This window comes from Mustelus asterias, chromosome 25, assembly GCF_964213995.1.
Source record: "Mustelus asterias chromosome 25, sMusAst1.hap1.1, whole genome shotgun sequence".
Taxonomy (NCBI): Eukaryota; Metazoa; Chordata; class Chondrichthyes; order Carcharhiniformes; family Triakidae; genus Mustelus; species Mustelus asterias.
This window is the reverse complement of record NC_135825.1, coordinates 55773386-55781674: the sequence shown is the minus strand read 5'-3', so window position 1 is coordinate 55781674 and position 8289 is coordinate 55773386. Positions and strand designations below refer to the sequence as shown.

At 55.5% G+C, this 8289-nt stretch overlaps 2 non-coding genes across 2 annotated transcripts; one reads left to right on the top strand and one right to left on the bottom strand.

Moving 5' to 3' along the window:
- Positions 1-4939: 4939 nt before the first annotated feature.
- LOC144479305 (U6atac minor spliceosomal RNA) lies at positions 4940-5066 on the bottom strand. Its single transcript, XR_013495499.1, has one exon. It is a non-coding gene; the product is annotated as a U6atac minor spliceosomal RNA (small nuclear RNA).
- On the top strand, positions 5063-5189 carry LOC144479304 (U6atac minor spliceosomal RNA). Its single transcript, XR_013495498.1, has one exon. It is a non-coding gene; the product is annotated as a U6atac minor spliceosomal RNA (small nuclear RNA).
- The last annotated feature ends 3100 nt before the right edge of the window (positions 5190-8289 follow it).

The window sequence follows — 8289 nt, the reverse complement described above, 5'->3', positions numbered from 1 at the left end:
CAGAACGGAGCAGCCCCTCCAAACTGACCAATCAGATCGGAGACAGCGCCCCAGGCTGACCAATCGCTGCAGGGCAACTCCGCGTCATCCTGTCCGTCCGCCAATCAGGAGGCGGTGCCGCCGGTGATTCTAATTGGCGGAGCGATCAGCCAATCACAGTGGGATCGTGAGGTCAGGGCCGGCTGGATTGTCCAATAGAGAACGGCTGTGCCCCTGCCTCAGCACCGCCATCGCCTTCCAGCCCCAACACAGACCCCCCCGTCCCACACAGAACCCCCCCCACCCCACACAGACCCCACCCCACACAGGCTCCCCCACCCCTCCGCACAGACCCCCCCGTCCCACACAGAACCCCCCCCCCCACCCCACACAGGCTCCCCCCCCCCCCACCCTACACAGAACCCCCCCTCCCCCCCACACAGACCCCCCCGTCCCACACAGAACCCCCCCCACCCCACACAGACCCCACCCCACACAGGCTCCCCCCCCCCCCACCCTACACAGAACCCCCCCTCCCCCCCACACAGACCCCCCCGTCCCACACAGAACCCCCCCCCCACCCCACACAGGCTCCCCCCCCCCACCCCCACACAGACCCCCGTCTCACACAGAACCCCCCCCACCCCACACAGACCCCCCCCACCCCACACAGGCTCCCCCACCCTACACAGAACCCCCCCTCCCCTCCACACAGACCCCCCCCCACCCCACACAGGCTCCCCCCCCCACCCTACACAGACCCCCCCTCCCCCCCACACAGACCCCCCCCCCACACACAGGCTCACCCCCCCTCCTCCACCACACATGCTCACCGCCCCCCCCTCAACACACACAGGCCCCCGCCCCCCCCTCCTCCCCCTCCCCAAACAGGCCCCCCCACCCCACACACACACAGGCCCGCCGCCCCCCCCCCCCCCACACACAATACAGGCCCCCCGCCCCCCCCTGTGGTGAAACCATCGTTGGTTACCACTGTGGGTTATTCCTATGTTACTGTTGGGTTAGGGTGTTGCCACTGTGGGGGTTGTTATAATGTTGTTGGGTTAGGGTGTTTACCTGTGGTAGATGTTGTTATGGCACATCCCGGTCGGGCCCCGCCGCCTGGGGAGAGGTATAAGACCCTCTGCTCAGGCGGGACCCCTCCAGTCTGAACTGGTGTACTCGTGTTAGTTAGTTCCATTGTTTGCTAATAAAAGCCTTCAATAGCTGAAGCCTTGTTCCTCGTGCTTGATTGTCGCGCATCACCCCCCCCACAGGCCCCCCGCCCCCCCACAGGCCCCCCGCCCCCCCCCCCCCCCACAGGCCCCCCCCCCCCCCCACACAGGCCCCCCGCCCCCCCCCCCCCCCACACAGGCTCATCCCTCCCCTCCTCCTCCCCCACATAGGCTCACCCCCCCCCTCCTCCCCCACACAGGCTCACCCCCCACTCCTCCCCCACACAGGCTCACCCCCCCCCCCTCCTCCCCCACACAGGCTCACCCCCCCCTCCTCCCCCACACAGGCTCACCCCCTCCCCCCACCTCCCCCATACAGGCTCACCCCCCCCCCCCCACCTCCCCCACACAGGCTCACCCCCCCCACACAGGCTCACCCCCCCCCTCCTCCTCCCCCACACAGGCTCACCCCCCCACCCCTCCTCCTCCCCCACACAGGCTCACCCCCCCCCCTCCTCCTCCCCCACACAGGCTCACCCCCCCCTCCCCCACACAGGCTCACCCCCCCCTCCCCCACACAGGCTCACCCCCCCCTCCCCCACACAGGCTCACCCCCCCCCCCCTCCCCCACACAGGCTCACCCCCCCCTCCTCTCCCACACAGGCTCACCCCCCCCTCCTCTCCCACACAGGCTCTCCCCCCCCCCCTCCCCCACACAGGCTCACCCCCCCCCTCCTCCCCCAGACAGGCTCACCCCCCCCTCCTCCCCCACACAGGCTCACCCCCCCCCTCCTCCCCCCACACAGGCTCACCCCCCCCCCCCCTCCTCCCCCACACAGGCTCACCCCCCCCCCTCCTCCCCCACACAGGCTCACCCCCCCCCTCCTCCCCCACACAGGCTCACCCCCCCCCTCCTCCCCCACACAGGCTCACCCCCCCCCTCCTCCCCCACACAGGCTCACCCCCCCCTCCTCCTCCCCCACACAGGCTCACCCCCCCTCCTCCTCCCCCACACAGGCTCACCCCCCCCCTCCTCCTCCCCCACACAGGCTCAACCCCCCCAAATCCCCCACACAGGCTCACCCCCCCCCCACCTCCCCCACACAGGCTCACCCCCCCCCCACCTCCCCCACACAGGCTCACCCACCTCCCCCACACAGGCTCACCCCCCCCTCCCCCACACAGGCTCTTCCTCCCCCACACAGGCTCCCCCCCTCCTCCCCCACACAGGCTCACCCCCCCCTCCTCCCCCACACAGGCTCACCCCCCCCTCCTCCTCCCCCACACAGGCTCACCCCCTCCTCCTCCTCCCCCACACAGGCTCACCCCCCCCCTCCTCCTCCCCCACACAGGCTCAACCCCCCCAAATCCCCCACACAGGCTCACCCCCCCCCCACCTCCCCGACACAGGCTCACCCCCCCCCCACCTCCCCCACACAGGCTCACCCACCTCCCCCACACAGGCTCACCCCCCCCCTCCCCCACACAGGCTCTTCCTCCCCCACACAGGCTCCCCCCCTCCTCCCCCACACAGGCTCACCCCCCCCCCCCTCCCCCACACAGGCTCACCCCCACCCCCCTCCTCCTCCTCCACACAGGCTCACCTCCCCCTCCTACCCCACACAGGCTCACCCCACCTCCCCCACACAGGCTCACCCCCCCCACCTCCCCCACACAGGCTCACCCCCCCCCCTCTCCTCCCCCACACAGGCTCACCCCCCCCCCCTCTCCTCCCCCACACAGGCTCACCCCCCCCTCCCCCACACAGGCTCACCTCCCCCCCCTCCTCCCCCACACAGGCTCACCCCCCCCTCCTCCCCCACACAGGCTCACCCCCCCCCCCTCCTCCCCCACACAGGCTCACCCCCCCCCTCCTCCTCCCCCACACAGGCTCACCCCCCCCCTCCTCCTCCCCCACACAGGCTCACCCCCCCCCTCCTCCTCCCCCACACAGGCTCACCCCCACCCCCCTCCTCCTCCCCCACACAGGCTCACCCCCCCCCCTCCTCCCCCACTGTGCTACCCCCTCAATCGTGACTTTTTTCCAAAAATATACTTTATTCAAAAATATTCTGAAAAACATTACAAAGTGATCGTATTTATATTTCCCCTGAGGTCAAAATTTACACTATGTTCAGTCTCAGAACGTTACATATATTTTCAATACAAGTCCAAAGTTCTTTATGAAACTATGTACATTCATCAAATTGCACTTAGTGGTGCTTAACAGAGTTACACACAGTTAGAGGTTGTGGACAGTCTGAGGGCTTTTTCTGGTTACTGGCCCCGTGGTCTACATTGGCTGACGGCCTTATATGGTGGCCTTTCCCCATTGTGCTTTGTCAGCAACTGCCTCAAGCTTGAGTGTGTCCCTCAGCATGTAGTCTTGGACCTTGGAATGTGCCAATCTGCAACACTCAGTGGAGGACAAATCTTTGCACTGGAAGATCAGCAAGTTTCCGGCAGACCAAAGAGCATCATTCACCGAGTTGATGACCATCCAGTTGATATTTGTTTCAGTGGACATCCCTGGGAACAGCCATTGGAGCTTAGAGTCCTGCTTCACAGAGCTGCTCGGGATGATCCTCGACAAATACCACTGCATCTCACTCCAGACTTTCTTTACAAAGGTACATTTCACAAGGAGTGTGCGACCGTCTCAGCCCCCCTGCAGCCATTTCGAGGGCAGCGTGCAGTGGTGCTCAGACTTTGGGTGTGAACCATAGAAAATTACAGCTCAGAAACAGGCCTTTTGGCCCTTCTTGTCTGTGCCGAACCATTTTTTGCCTAGTCCCACTGAGCTGCACTTGGACTATATCCCTCCACACCCCTCTCATCCATGAACCCGTCCAAGTTTTTCTTAAATGTTAAAAGCATTTACCACTTTACCCGGCAGCTCATTCCACACTCCCACTACTCTCTGCGTGAAGAAGCCCCCCCTAATATTCCCTTTAAACTTTTCTCCTTTCACCCTTAACCCATGCCCTATGGTTTTTTTCTCCCCTAGCCTCAGCGGAAAAAGCCTGCTTGCATTCACTCTATCTATACCCATCAACATCTTATACACCTCTATCAAATCTCCCCTCAATCTTCTACGCTCCAGGGAATAAAGTCCCAACCTATTCAATCTCTCTCTGTAACTCAGCTTTTCAAGTCCCGGCAACATCCTTGTGAACCTTCTCTGCACACTTTCAACCTTATTTACATCCTTCCTGTAACTAGGTGACCAAAACTGTACACAATACTCCAAATTCGGCCTCACCAATGCCTTATATAACCTTACCATAACACTCCAACTTTTATACTCGATACTCCGATTTATAAAGGCCAATGTACCAAAGGCACTCTTTACGACCCTATCCACCTGTGACGTCACTTTTAGGGAATTCTGTACCTGTATTCCCAGATCCCTCTGTTCAACTGCACTCTTCAGAGTCCTACCATTTACCCTGTACGTTCTTCTTTGGTTTGTCCTTCCAAAGTGCAATATCTCACACTTGTCTGCGTTAAATTCCATTTGCCATTTTTCAGCCCATTTTTCTAGTTGGTCCAAATCCCTCTGCAAGCTTTGAAAACCTTCCTCACTGTCCACTACACCTCCAATCTTTGTATCATCAGCAAACTTGCTGATCCAATTTACCACATTATCATCCAGATCATTGATATAGATGACAAACAACAATGGACCCAACACCGATCCCTGCGGCACACCACTAGTCACAGGCCTCCACTCAGAGAAGCAATCCTCCACAACCACTCTCTGGCTTCTTCCATTGAGTGCTTGGAGAAAAACATGGTTAGATGCCACTAAGTAGATGGCAATGCCTTAACCATTTGTGTGTTGTAAGGCCTCTAGGGCCCCTTCCATCCTTATCAAGGGGAGTGCTAACCTTCTCTCCTTTCATAGTGTGTTGTATGAAAGGAGAGAAGGTTAGCACTCCCCTTGATAAGGATGGAAGGGGCCCTAGTGGCCTTACAACACACAGATGGTTAAGGCATTGCCATCTACTTAGTGGCAACTAACCATGTTTTTCTCCAAGCATTCTTCCATTGAGCCAGTGTCTAATCCAATTTACTACCTCCCCATGTATACCTAGCGACTGAACCTTCCTAACTAACCTCCCATGGGGGACCTTGTCAAAGGCCTTGCTGAAGGATGTGCATGAAGGATCTGACGGGGAGTGCCCTTCTCACCACCAGCCTAGCCCTTGGTGCTTGTCTGAAAGTTCTGGTGATGAGGCGCTCTGCCAAATGACTCCACGCACCCCGGACATTCTCTCTTCCACCTTCTTTCTTCAGGAAAAAGATACAAAAGTCTGAGGTCACGTACCAACCGACTCAAGAACAGCTTCTTCCCTGCTGCTGTCAGACTTTTGAATGGACCTACCTTGCCTTAAGTTGATCTTTCTCTACACCCTAGCTATGACTGTAACACTACATTCTGCACTCTCTCATTTCCTTCCCTATGAACGGTATGCTTTGTCTGTATAGCGCGCAAGAAACAATACTTTTCACTGTATGTTAATACATGGGACAATAATAAATCAAATCAAGACAGTCTGCTCAGGGAACCATCCGACAGGATCCACCATCTCCTTTTCCCTCAGGGCCTCAAGGACATTATGTGCAGACCACTGCCCGATCGTAAATAATCAAATCTGTCTACGTTTTCCTTCCGAGGTGCTGAAGACAGCCTTAGATACATGCTACTTCTAATTCAAAGATCACACCTGTGACAATGGAGTGGTGTAACCACACTTCCCTTTGATTGTAGCTGCTTGATTTAATCTTCTCTCCATCCTGGGTCCTCATTATGTTTGATGTTTAACCAGTATCACACAAGGTGTTTTCAGAGGAAAGAATTCTGCGAGTAGTCTGACAGGTTGGGGAATACCTGTTACTCCAGTGACAATTTTGATGTTAACATTTTCAAGGAATGTGGGAATTGATCCAGAAACAGCCAAACCATAGTTGTTATTTTGTAAAACCTGTTAATCGCTTGGCCACAGACATTCAAATGATCAAGACAATCACCCAAATTTAAGCAAATGCATGCCATTGTGTGATCCACTTACTCCAGGAACTTGCTTGGTTAACATATTCATGAACTCAATCCATTGGCTGTCTCTCCTGAAATCAATGATTTCTTTTTGGCTCACAGCTTGTTTTAAATTTTTATTCCTTTCTTAAAGTTACAGAGTGGATGGGGCAAGCCCTTAATCCACCGACTTGCTTACTCCAAAAACCTAATTGATTCCAATTCATGGTCCCCACAAGAGAGGCAAACAAGATCCAAACTGACAAGATAAAGCACTGCACCCAATCTTGGGCTTGATCTGATGCTTGATCTGAGCCGAGCTCATCGAAGAGACCCATTGATCCCCGACGGCACGAGGCTCATGTGGAACATTGCAGCAGTGTGGATGTATTTGGCCAAATGGCCTCCTTCTGTGGTGCACATTCTATGTAGCTCTTGATAATAAATTGAAGTTATCGCTGCAACATTCAGTACCAGAGTAAAGCAAATCAGATGTTGGGGACTGAATACATTGATATGAAAGTGAGGTAATCTGCCACTTATAAATCATTAATGCAACTCTACTTAGAATAGTGGACAGTTCTGGTCTCTGCAGAACCAAGAGATAGAGCAGCTATACAAAACAGGGGGATCAGAATGATTGAGAGATTAGATAATGAAGATAAATTGTTAATTGGGCACATTCTCACTGAAAGGAGAGAATCTGAAGGTTTCACCTTAGCCAAAACAGTAGAACCAGAGGTCACAGCCTGTGTTTAATGAGGGATAAATCAAAATTTATCTGTGGAAACATTAGTCCCCTGGTGCAGGTTACCACAGTAAGAAGTCTCACAACACCAGGTTAAAGTCCAACAGGTTTATTTGGTAGCAAATACCATAAGCTTTCGGAGCGTGCTGGTCCTTCGTCAGATGGAGTGGTCTCTGTGGTTACCTACAGATGTCAATACTATTCATTCAAATGTAGATTCAATAGATTTCCCTCAGACACGTATCCCTTCAGGTGTTGTATACGAGTAAATTGAAATGTTGGGGAAAATCTTACCAAAAAATGGCAATGTGTTGTTTCAGGTGAGAAAAACAGCGTGATTCTCTCCAGAGAAACACTGGTTTCCTCTCCACATCTTACAAAGCTTTGCCTAAAAAAAACCCGAGGGGTGTGTTTCACACTGTCATACAGTGGGTGAAGTCACAACAAATAGAATCATAGAATAGAATCACATAATCCCCACAGTGCAGGAGGAGGCCATTCAGCCCATCAAGCCTGCACCCACAACAATCCCACCCTGGCTCCACCCCCGCAACCCCCTACTAATCCCCCTTGACACAAAGGAGCAATTTAGCAATCTGACCCACACATTTTCAGACTGTGGGAGGAAACCGGAGCATCCAGAGGAAACCCTCGCAGACACGGGGAGAACGTGCACAGGCAGTCTCCCAAGCCAGGAATTGAACCCGGGTCCCTGGCGCTCTGAGGCAGAAGTGTTAACCACTGTGCCATCGTGCCTCCCTCAACATGCCGGCAAAACCCGGCTGCACTAAGATTGGAGCGCCATCTTTAAAGGGTGCACCAATCTTAACAGGAATAAACCTCCCCCCACCCCCTAGCCCATAGAGTTCTCACAGACTCCTATTCCGAGTTGGCACTGCTCTCCCCTCACCTCCCCCCAATCATTGGCCCGTGTGATGGCGCCTTCCCATGCTTTCGGAGCCCCAAGCCCCTTCTTCAGGTGAGTCAGGTGACTCACCTGAAGAAGGGGCTTAAGGCTCCGAAAGCTTATGGCTTTTGCTCCCAAATAAACCTGTTGGACTTTAACCTGGTGTTGTTAAACTTCTTACTGTGCTTACCCCAGTCCAACGCCAGCATCTCCACATCATGAGTCCCATGAAAGGCCAGGCTGCATGGGCTGAGTGGGGGTGCTTTCTGAGAAGGGGTGCTTTCCAGCCTCATGAGGCCTGAAGACCCTCACAAAAAGGGGGAGGATGACTGCAGTGAACCCCCACACTCAGGCAGCACTGTGAGGCCAGAGGGTATAAGCCGTATGGAGGTTCAAGGCCCACTACTGGTAATGGAGATGTGACTGTCAGGGATTAGTTTCT